Genomic DNA, 9,081 nt, shown 5'->3' on the forward strand with positions numbered 1-9,081 from the left:
ACAAAGCTTCCACAGTGTGGAAGGAGACTGCTGCTGGCTCGGGCAGCCTGCAGCTTATCTGGCCCCACCCACATCCTGCTGATTGGTAGAGCAGAGTGGTCTGTTTTGACAGGGCGCTGATTGGTGCATTTACAATCCCTGAGCTAGACATAAAGGTTTTCCACGTCCCCATCAGATCAGTTAGATACAGAGTGTCGACACAAAGGTTCTCCAAGGCCCCACCAGAGCAGCCAGACACAGAGTGTTGATTGGTGCACTCACAAACCCTGAGCTAGATACAGGGTGCTGATTGGTGTGTCCACAAACCTCGAGCTAGATACAGAGTGCCGATCGGTGCATTTACAATCCCTGAGCTAGACACAAAGGTTTTCCAAGGCCCCACCAGAGCAGCTAGATACAGAGTGTCGATTGGTGCACTCACAAACCTTGAGCTAGACACAGGGTGCTGATTGGTGTGTTTACAAACCCTGAGCTAGATACAGAGTGCCAATTGGTGCATCCACAGTCCTTGAGCTAGACATAAAGGTTCTCCAAGGCCCCACCAGAATAGCTAGATGCAGAGTGTCGATTGGTGCATTCACAGACCCTGAGCTAGACACAGGGTGCTGATTGGTGTATTCACAATCCCTGAGCTAGACATAAAGGTTCTCCACATCTCCACCAGACTCAGGAGCCCAGCTGGCTTTGCCCAGTGGATCGTGCACCGGGGCTGCAGGTGGAGCTGCCTGCCAGTCCTGTGCCATGCGCTCGCACTCCTCAGCCCTTGGGTGGTCGATGGGACTGGGCACCGTGGAGCAGGGGGTGGCGCTCGTCGGGGAGGCTCGGGCCGCACAGAAGCCCATGGAGGGGATGAGAGGCTCAGGCATGGCGGGCTGCAGGTCCCAAGCCCTGCCCCATGGGAAGGCAGCTAAGGCCCGGTGAGAAATCGAGCACAGCGCCAGTGGGCTGGCACTGCTGGGGGACCCAGTACACCCTCCGCAGCCACTGGCCCGGGTGCCAAGCCCCTCATTGCCCGGGGCTGGCAGGGCCGTCCAGCTGCTTCGAGTGCGGGGCCCGCCAAGCCCACGCCCACCCGGAACTCCAGCTGGCCCACAAGCGCCGCACGCAGCCCCGGTTCCTGCTGGTGCCTCTCCCTCCACACCTCCCGGCAAGCCGAGGGAGCCGGCTCCTGCCTTGGCCAGCCCAGAAAGGGGCTCCCACAGTGCAGCGGTGGGCTGAAGGGCTCCTCAAGTGCCACCAAAGTGGGAGCCCAGGCAGAGGAGGCGCTGAGAGCGAGAGCGAGGGCTGTGAGGACTGCCAGGATGCTGTCACCTCTCAGGAGGATGCCTTGAACCTGGGAGGTTGAGGCCGCATGAGCTGTGGTCACACCACTGCACTCCCTGGGAGACAGAATGAGACCCTGTCTCGAAGAAAAAAAAAAAAGGCACATTCCTGAATCTAAAGAAGTACAACTCTTTTTTATATAAGACCAGAAAAAAAAATAATAAAACTCTATCCTGGAGTTTCTTATAAAGATGACACATGTGTGATTTATTACTCATTTGAAAAGTGAAACCAGAGGAGAAACATCCTGAGGTAAGACTTTAACTGAACCCTTACGTGGTATAACAGACCTTATTTTTCATTTCATCATGCTACATGCTAAGTTAGAAACAAGTTTCCATGCATGTTACAGTACATTTATGCCACAGTGTCAGAATCCACACAGTTATTTTATTTTATTTTTTTTTTTTGAGATGGAGTTTCGCTCTTATCGCCCAGGCTGCAGTGCAATGGCACAATCTCGGCTCACTGTAACCTCCTCCTCCCAGGTTCAAGCAATTCTTTTGCCTCAGCCTCCCGAGTAGGGATGCCCACCACCATGCCCGGCTAATTTTTGCATTTTTAGTAGAGACGGGGTTTCACCATGTTGGCCAGCTGGTCTCAGGTGATCCGCCCACCTCAGCCTCCCAAAGTGCTGGGATTACAGGCATGAGCCACCACACCCAGCTGTGTCCACACAGTTTTCTAGTTTGCTGAGCTGCGGACCTACCAGCAGGTGTGCAGAGAAGGGATGTTCCTGGTAGAGCTCCTTAGGCCTCCCTCAGATCCATGGGAAGCACTGGAACTGTTCCTTTAGCTACACAGATACACGACCATGTTCATCCTCTGCAGTTATTTAGTTACCCCAATCTTTCAGTGAAGTCTCTGCTAGACAAATGGAGTTGTAAGGTGACCTTGGTGTGACGGCGGGGGTAGTGATTATGATGGTGGTTATGTGAAAGGGATGGTGGTGATGTGAAAGGGTGGTGGTGAAAGTGAAGGGGATGAGGGTAGTGGTGGGGGGTGGTTACTTAAGGCTGCAGTCTGCAGTCTACTGCCGTGGCTGCTGAGAACAGTCTCTATTTGTCTGCCATCAGTCTATCCAGATCCTTCTACCTGGGGAAAGATCTGGACTGGCCAAGCCTGGTCACATGGCAGCAACCAGGTTGCAACCAACAAAATTTCCTCTCTGGAGGGAAAATTAATCTAGATTTAGAAACTGCCAAGAGCTGGGTTTCTCAAGCCACCTTGGCCTTGAACTTCCTCCAAGGGAGGTCATCAGCGAGGGTGTAAGAGGTACTTGGGAGCCTGCAGTTGGTGGAGCTGAGATGGGTGTGGAGACCCCCCCTTGGTGATGGCCTGCAGGTTTCAGTTTTAAGCACGTGGTTTAAAGGGGACTTTCCCCACCAGAGAAGGAAGAGCTGACAATTGGAACAGGCCCTGAGCTTAACAAACTTTGCCGAAAGCAGCTACAATTGTCAAGCAATAAAGACTGAGATGGTGGAGTGTCCACACAGCTGCCAGCCGCTAGAGCCAAGACTGAAATCCAGAAACTTACCCTGACCAAACCAGGAGTTCGAGAAAGCACAAAGCCTTCTGTGGGAAGGAGAAAGAAAATGAAAGCTAATATTAGGCTAAGCAGCTGTTGATAACAGTAAAAGTTTATGCCAAGTCAATGTGAAGAAAGAAACGACCAAAGATGGGATTTCTGGTGGAGGAGATAAAGGATCATTGAGATGAAATGAGACCAGCATACCTTCCCTGAGATGCAAATTGCCCTCACCCCACAATCTCAGCTAGGGAGACTGGGGGAGGGAGCTCTTTAAAAAATCAGGCCAGGCACAGTGGCTCGCACCTGTAATCTCAGCACTTTGGGAGGCCGAGGTGGGCGGATCACTTGAAGTTAGGAGTTTGAGACCAGCCTGGCCAACATGGGGAAACCCTGTCTCTACTAAGAATACAAAAATTAGCAGGATGTGGTGGCGCATGCCTGTAATCCCAGCCTGTGCAACATGGTGAAACCCTGTCTCTACTAAAAATAGAAAAATTAGCCGGCACCTATAATCCCAGCTACTTGGGAGGCTGAGGCATAAGAATCACTTGAACCCAGGAGGCGGAGGTTGCAATGAGCCAAGATCGCGCCACTATACTCCAGCCTAGGCAACAGAGCGAGACTCCGTCTCAAAAAATAATAAATACATAAATAAATAAACAAAACATAATAAGCTCAAAATTCCAATGGTAAAAAGAATACACAGTGGAGTTTCCCACTCTGGGACACCCAGTTCCCTTCCCCAGAGGATCTATTGGTTTCTTTTGTTTCCTTCCAGAGCTAGTTTATACATATACAAATTATATGAGTGTGTATGCATATATATACTTTTTTCCTTTTTTTCCTACAAAATGCAGCATATTATTAATATAACAGGGTTCAGATACATGCTTTTTCATGTATCAGGATATCTTGGAATGATCCAGATCAGTACCTAAAGAGGTTCCTCTTTTTTTTTATAGTCACATAGTATTTCTTTATGCAGTTGCACCATCATTGTTATTTATGTTGAGCACAGAGGTTACTTCCAGTCTTAGTTATTACCAACAGTGCTGCCATGCAACACCTTATACAAATGTAATTTATACACATGCAAGGAAAGAAGCAGTCCTAGAACAGAAAATGGTGGCGAAATTTTGTTAGTTTTGCCAAATTGCCCTCCATAAAATTTACACCAACTTTACTCTCCCATTTGCAATACAGGGCAGTGCTCCAGGTGTGAATGGAGACGACTTCAAGCTCACTGTGCTGAGAAACTGCTTTTCAGAGGGTGTCTACAGAGCCCACAGGTGAGTGAGCCCCTGGAGGAAGGGGCAGCTCTCTCCTTCCAAAGCTCTTCCTTTATACCTTTCTCATCTGAAGTTATGAAATTCACCATGGTCATTTGTTTAGTCAGTCTCCCCACTCTGGCTGTGAACTTCTCAGGAGCTAAGATTTGGCCTTATTGGCTGGTGTGGTGGCTCACGCTGTAATCCCAGCACTTTAGAAGGTCGAGGTGGGTGGATTGCTTGGGCTCAGGAGTTGGAGACCAGCCTCGGGAACATGGCAAAACCCCATCTCTACAAAAAATATAAAAATTAGTCAGGTGTGGTGATTCATACCTGTAGTGCCAGCTACTTGGAAGGCTGAGGCAGGAGGATCACTTGAGCCCTGGAGGCCGGGGTTGCAGTGAGTCAAGATCGTACCACTGCACTCCAGCCTGGGTGACAGAGGGAGACCCTGTCTCAAGAAAAACAAAAACAAAAGATTAGGCCTTACTCACCTTTACACCTTTAGTGTCTGGCCCAGAGCTCTTAGATGATCAATGAGGGTTTTATTAGATGAGTGAAAAAAATTAATAAATTGAGCCAGGCGTGGTGGCTCACGCCAGTAATCCTAGCACTTTGGGAGGCCAAGTTGAGACAATCATCTAAAGTCAGGAGTTCAAGACCAGCCTGGCCAACATGGCAAAATCCCGTCATTACTAAAAATACAAAAATTAGCCAGGTGTGGTGGTGCATGCCTGTAATCCTAGCTACTTGGGAGGCTGAGACAGAACAATCGCTGGAACCCGGGAGGTGGAGGTTGCAGTGAGTGGAGATCATGCCACTGCACTCCAGCCTGGGCCACAGATTGAGACTCCATCTCAAGAAAAAAAAAAAATTTGCCGGGTTTGGTGGCCCAAGCCTGTAATCCCAGCACTTTGGGAGGCCGAGGCGGGTGGATCACGAGGTCAGGAGATCGAGACCATCCTGGCTAACACGGTGAAACCCTGTCTCTACTAAAAACACAAAAAAATTAGCCAGGCGTGGTGGCAGGTGCTTGTAGTCCCAGCTACTTTGAGGCTGAGGCAGGAGAATGGCGTGAACCCTGGAGGCGGAGCTTGCAGTGAGCCCGAGATCGCGCCACTGCACTCCAGCCTGGGCGACAGAGCGAGACTCCATCTCAAAAAAAAAAAAAAAGAAGAAAAGAAAAGAAAAAAATTGATAAATTGGGCTTCTAGGTTCAATCTCAGGAAAACAACTGGAAACTATATACTATGAGGACTGAGGCTATAATCACCTTAAGAGATTTCATGACTCTGCAACTTCCCCATGTGTGGGGTTTTTGTCTTCTTACCTATAATTCCCTAGAGAGACTAGTAATTAAACATCTAAAACAAAAAGGGTCAGTGCCCTGTAAGCGTGTAGAGTATCCTGACTCAGCCAGCAGGTGTCTTCTGCTCACTGGACCCACACTGGCCACAAGGCCAGGACATAGCTTTTGTCTCAGAATCCTAGTCATAGCTCTGTAGTGCCATCTTTTTAGAAGTAGAAGTATTTCTTGAGGGCTACAATGTGCCAGACACTGGACTGGTGGTCTGAGCTCCATCTGCATGGAGGAGGGATTTCAGAGCATTGCCCCTTATAGTGAATACCTGTTGCTTGTTCCCCACCCCTCTTTCTCCAGCACAAGATCCTGCTGCAGGTTCCTGACCTCAGAGATCCATTCAGGGGCCAGCAAATGACCCTACTGGCCCCATCAGAGTGACTCTCAGCACTGTTGCAGGCACCTGTGGATAAAAGGCTTGCCTTGATCTGGAAAGGAATGAGTTGGAACTACTATTACCATTTTTTTTTTAGATGGAGTCTCGCTCTGTTGCCCAGGCTGGAGTGCAGTGGTGTAATCTCAGCTCAGCAACCTCTGCCTCCCGAGCTCAAGCAATTCTGGTGCCTCAGCCTCCTGAGTAGCTGGGATTACAGGCGTCCACCACCATGCCCGGCTAATTTTTGTATTTTTAGTAGGAGATGGGGCTTCACCACGTTGGCTAGACTGGTCTTGAACTGCTGACCTCAAGTGATCAGCCTGCCTCGGCCTCCCAAAGTGCTGGGATTACAGGCGTGAGCCACTGCACCTGGCCTACTATCACCATTTTTTGCCACCACACAGAGAACCCCCCAGGAATAGAGCTGAGAAATAGGAAGTGAGACTGAATCATCAGGGAGTGAAATCAAGGGCCTTGCCACATTTACATCCCTAGATCTGGTCATGCCTAAAGTGAGGCTTTCAGTTACATGTGAGAAAGAGCTCTAGAATATATTCTCTGTTCTCTCTGACTATGGAAGATCAGTCACATGACAAATTTTATTTCACAAAGCTGCTGGAGGCCTGAGCTATAGGTCTGTACACAGGTAAGAGGCCCCCCCACGAAGACTGAGAGGAAAGATCCGTAGATACACGGGTGAAACAAGGTCAATAAAAGGCATTCTGCCTCCACTGAGATACAACAGGTACATAAACACATGGGAGAGAATGGGAAATGGGTCAGTCAGAAGCCAAGCCAAGCTGGGGTTGTCGACTTGGTCCAGGAGTGAGAATGAATGTCCCAGTCACCCCCTGTTACCAGGAGACATGATAAATGATTGTTAAAGGCTGGGTGCAGTGGCTCACGCCTGTAATCCCAGCACTTTGGGAGGCCAAGGCGGGCGGATCACGAGGTCAGGAGATCGAGACCGTCCTGGCTAACACAGTGAAACCCTGTCTTTACTAAAAATACAAAAAATTAGCCGGGCATGGTGGCGGGCGCCTGTAGTCCCAGCTACTCGGGAGGCTGAGGCAGGAGAATGGCGTGAACCTGGGAGGTGGAGCTTGCAGTGAGCTGAGATTGGCGCCACTGCACTCCAGCCTGGGCGACAGAATGAGACTCCATTCTCAAAAAAAATAAATAAATAAATAAATAATAATAATAATTGTTGTTGTTTGTGTCACCAACACAGTAGACAACTGAAACAATCTTCTTTCCCATATCTGCTCCTCTTCTTTCTTTTTTTTCTTTTTCTGAGTCGGAGTTTCATTTTTGTTGCCCAGGCTGCAGTGCAATGACCTAATCTCAGCTCACCACAACCTCCCGGGTTCAAGCAATTCTAGTGCCTCAGCCTCCTGAGTAGCTGGGACTACAGGCATGCGCCACAATGCCAGGCTAATTTTAGTAGAGACAGGGTTTCTCCATGTTGGCCAGGCTGGTCTCGAACTCCCAACCTCAGGTGATCCACCCGCCTCAGCCTCCCAAAGTGCTGGGATTACAGACGTGAGCCTCCGCGCCCGGCATCTGCTCCTCTTCTCATATCTCCCATGTTGGCTAATGGCACCAGCATCTCCTGTGGTAAATATGTATTCTGTCTTTGTCCTCAGTCTTGGCACACAGCTCCTATAACCCTTGGAATCCCTGGAATGATGTCTTTTGTGTGCTAATAGGGTGCCTGGTGGCCGGGGGTCCCTGACATCGCTTGAAGATGGGGGCTGGTCACCAGAGAGACCAAGGCATGACAGAATTGGAACTTTCAGCTCATCCCCCAACCTCCAGGAGGGAAAAGGGGCTGACGATTGAGTCAATCAGCATTAGTCAATGATTTCATCAATTGTGCCTGTGTAATGAAACCTCCATAAAAACCCCTAAATGATGAGATTCAGGGAGCTTCCGGTTGGTGAACACACTAAAGTGCTAGGAGGGCGGTGTGCCCAGAGGAGACATAGAAGCCCTGCATGCCCCTCCAATACCATGCCCTATGCTTCCACCTGGCTGTCTCTGACCATATGTCCTTGATCATGAAGTGGTAAGCCTAACGAAAGTGTTTCCGAGTTCTGTGAGCCATTCTGGCAAATCATTGAACATGAAGAGGGGGTGTGGGAACCTAGGACTTCTATAACTGGTTGGTCAGAAATACAGATGGTAACCTGGTACCAGCAACCGACATCTGAAATCAGGGCAATCTTGCGGGATGGAGCCCTTTAACTGGTGGCATTGACAATAATTCTAGGTAGATAATGTCAGAATGGAATTGATTTGTTGCATACCCAATTGGTATCTGGAGAGTTAAATAATTGGTCAGTACAAGAAAAAACTCACACATTTGGTGGCAGAAGTATTGTGAATAAAAACAGTTCAGAGCTCCCCTACTCCCAAACCAGAAAACCTGGAGTCACCTTCGATGCCACCCTCTCACCACCCACCCTCTGCACTATCCCTGCCAATCACTTGGCAAGTTATCCTGATTCCACCCCCAAATACCTCTCTCATCTCCCGTCTTCACTTTTCATTCATCATTTACTCATTCAATCGCAGATATTTGCTCTTATCTTCTCTGTGCCAGGCTTTGTGATAGGCATTGGAGTCAGAAGAATGAATGAGACCTGGTAGGAAAATCACAATCTAGTGGTAAAACAAAAACCAGAACACAATCATAAAGCAATGGGATTCACACTCAGAAATGCATAGAGCTGCTGGGCGCGGTGGCTCATGCCTGTAATCCCAGCACTTTGGGAGGCCGAGGCAGGCAGATCATGAGGTCAGGGGTTCAAGACCAGCCTGACCAACATGGTGAAGCCCTGTCTCTACTAAAAATGCAAAATTAGCCGGGCCTGGTGGCACATGCCTGTAATCCCAGCTACTCAGGAGGCTAAGGCGGGAGAATCACTTGAACCTGGTAGGCAGAGATTGCAGCAAGCCGAGATCACGCTACTGCACTCCAGCTTGGACGACACAGCGAGACTGTCTCAAAAAAAAAAAAAGAAAAGAAATGCACAGAGCATCATAGAGTCCAGGGCAGGGGTCCCTGACCAAGCTCAGGAATGGTGGGGGATGGGATAGGGACATCAGTGGAGTTTTCTGGGGTTTTTTGTTTTGTTTTGTTTGAGACAGGGTCTTGCTCCGTCACCCAGGATGGAGTGCAGTGGTGTGATCATAGTTCACTGCAACCTTGAACTCCTGG

The 9,081-nt window shown here is 49.2% G+C and overlaps 1 long non-coding RNA gene across 1 annotated transcript; it reads right to left on the minus strand.

Moving 5' to 3' along the window:
- Positions 1-2,550: 2,550 nt before the first annotated feature.
- Positions 2,551-8,629, minus strand: LOC134732441 (uncharacterized). The gene is made up of 2 exons (XR_010115612.1): positions 8,382-8,629; positions 2,551-4,413 (listed from the first exon to the last, which is right to left on the minus strand). It is a non-coding gene; the product is annotated as an uncharacterized lncRNA (long non-coding RNA).
- Between the last annotated feature and the right edge of the window lie 452 nt (positions 8,630-9,081).

This window comes from Symphalangus syndactylus, chromosome 14 (genome assembly GCF_028878055.3).
Source record: "Symphalangus syndactylus isolate Jambi chromosome 14, NHGRI_mSymSyn1-v2.1_pri, whole genome shotgun sequence".
In the NCBI taxonomy this organism is placed as follows: Eukaryota; Metazoa; Chordata; class Mammalia; order Primates; family Hylobatidae; genus Symphalangus; species Symphalangus syndactylus.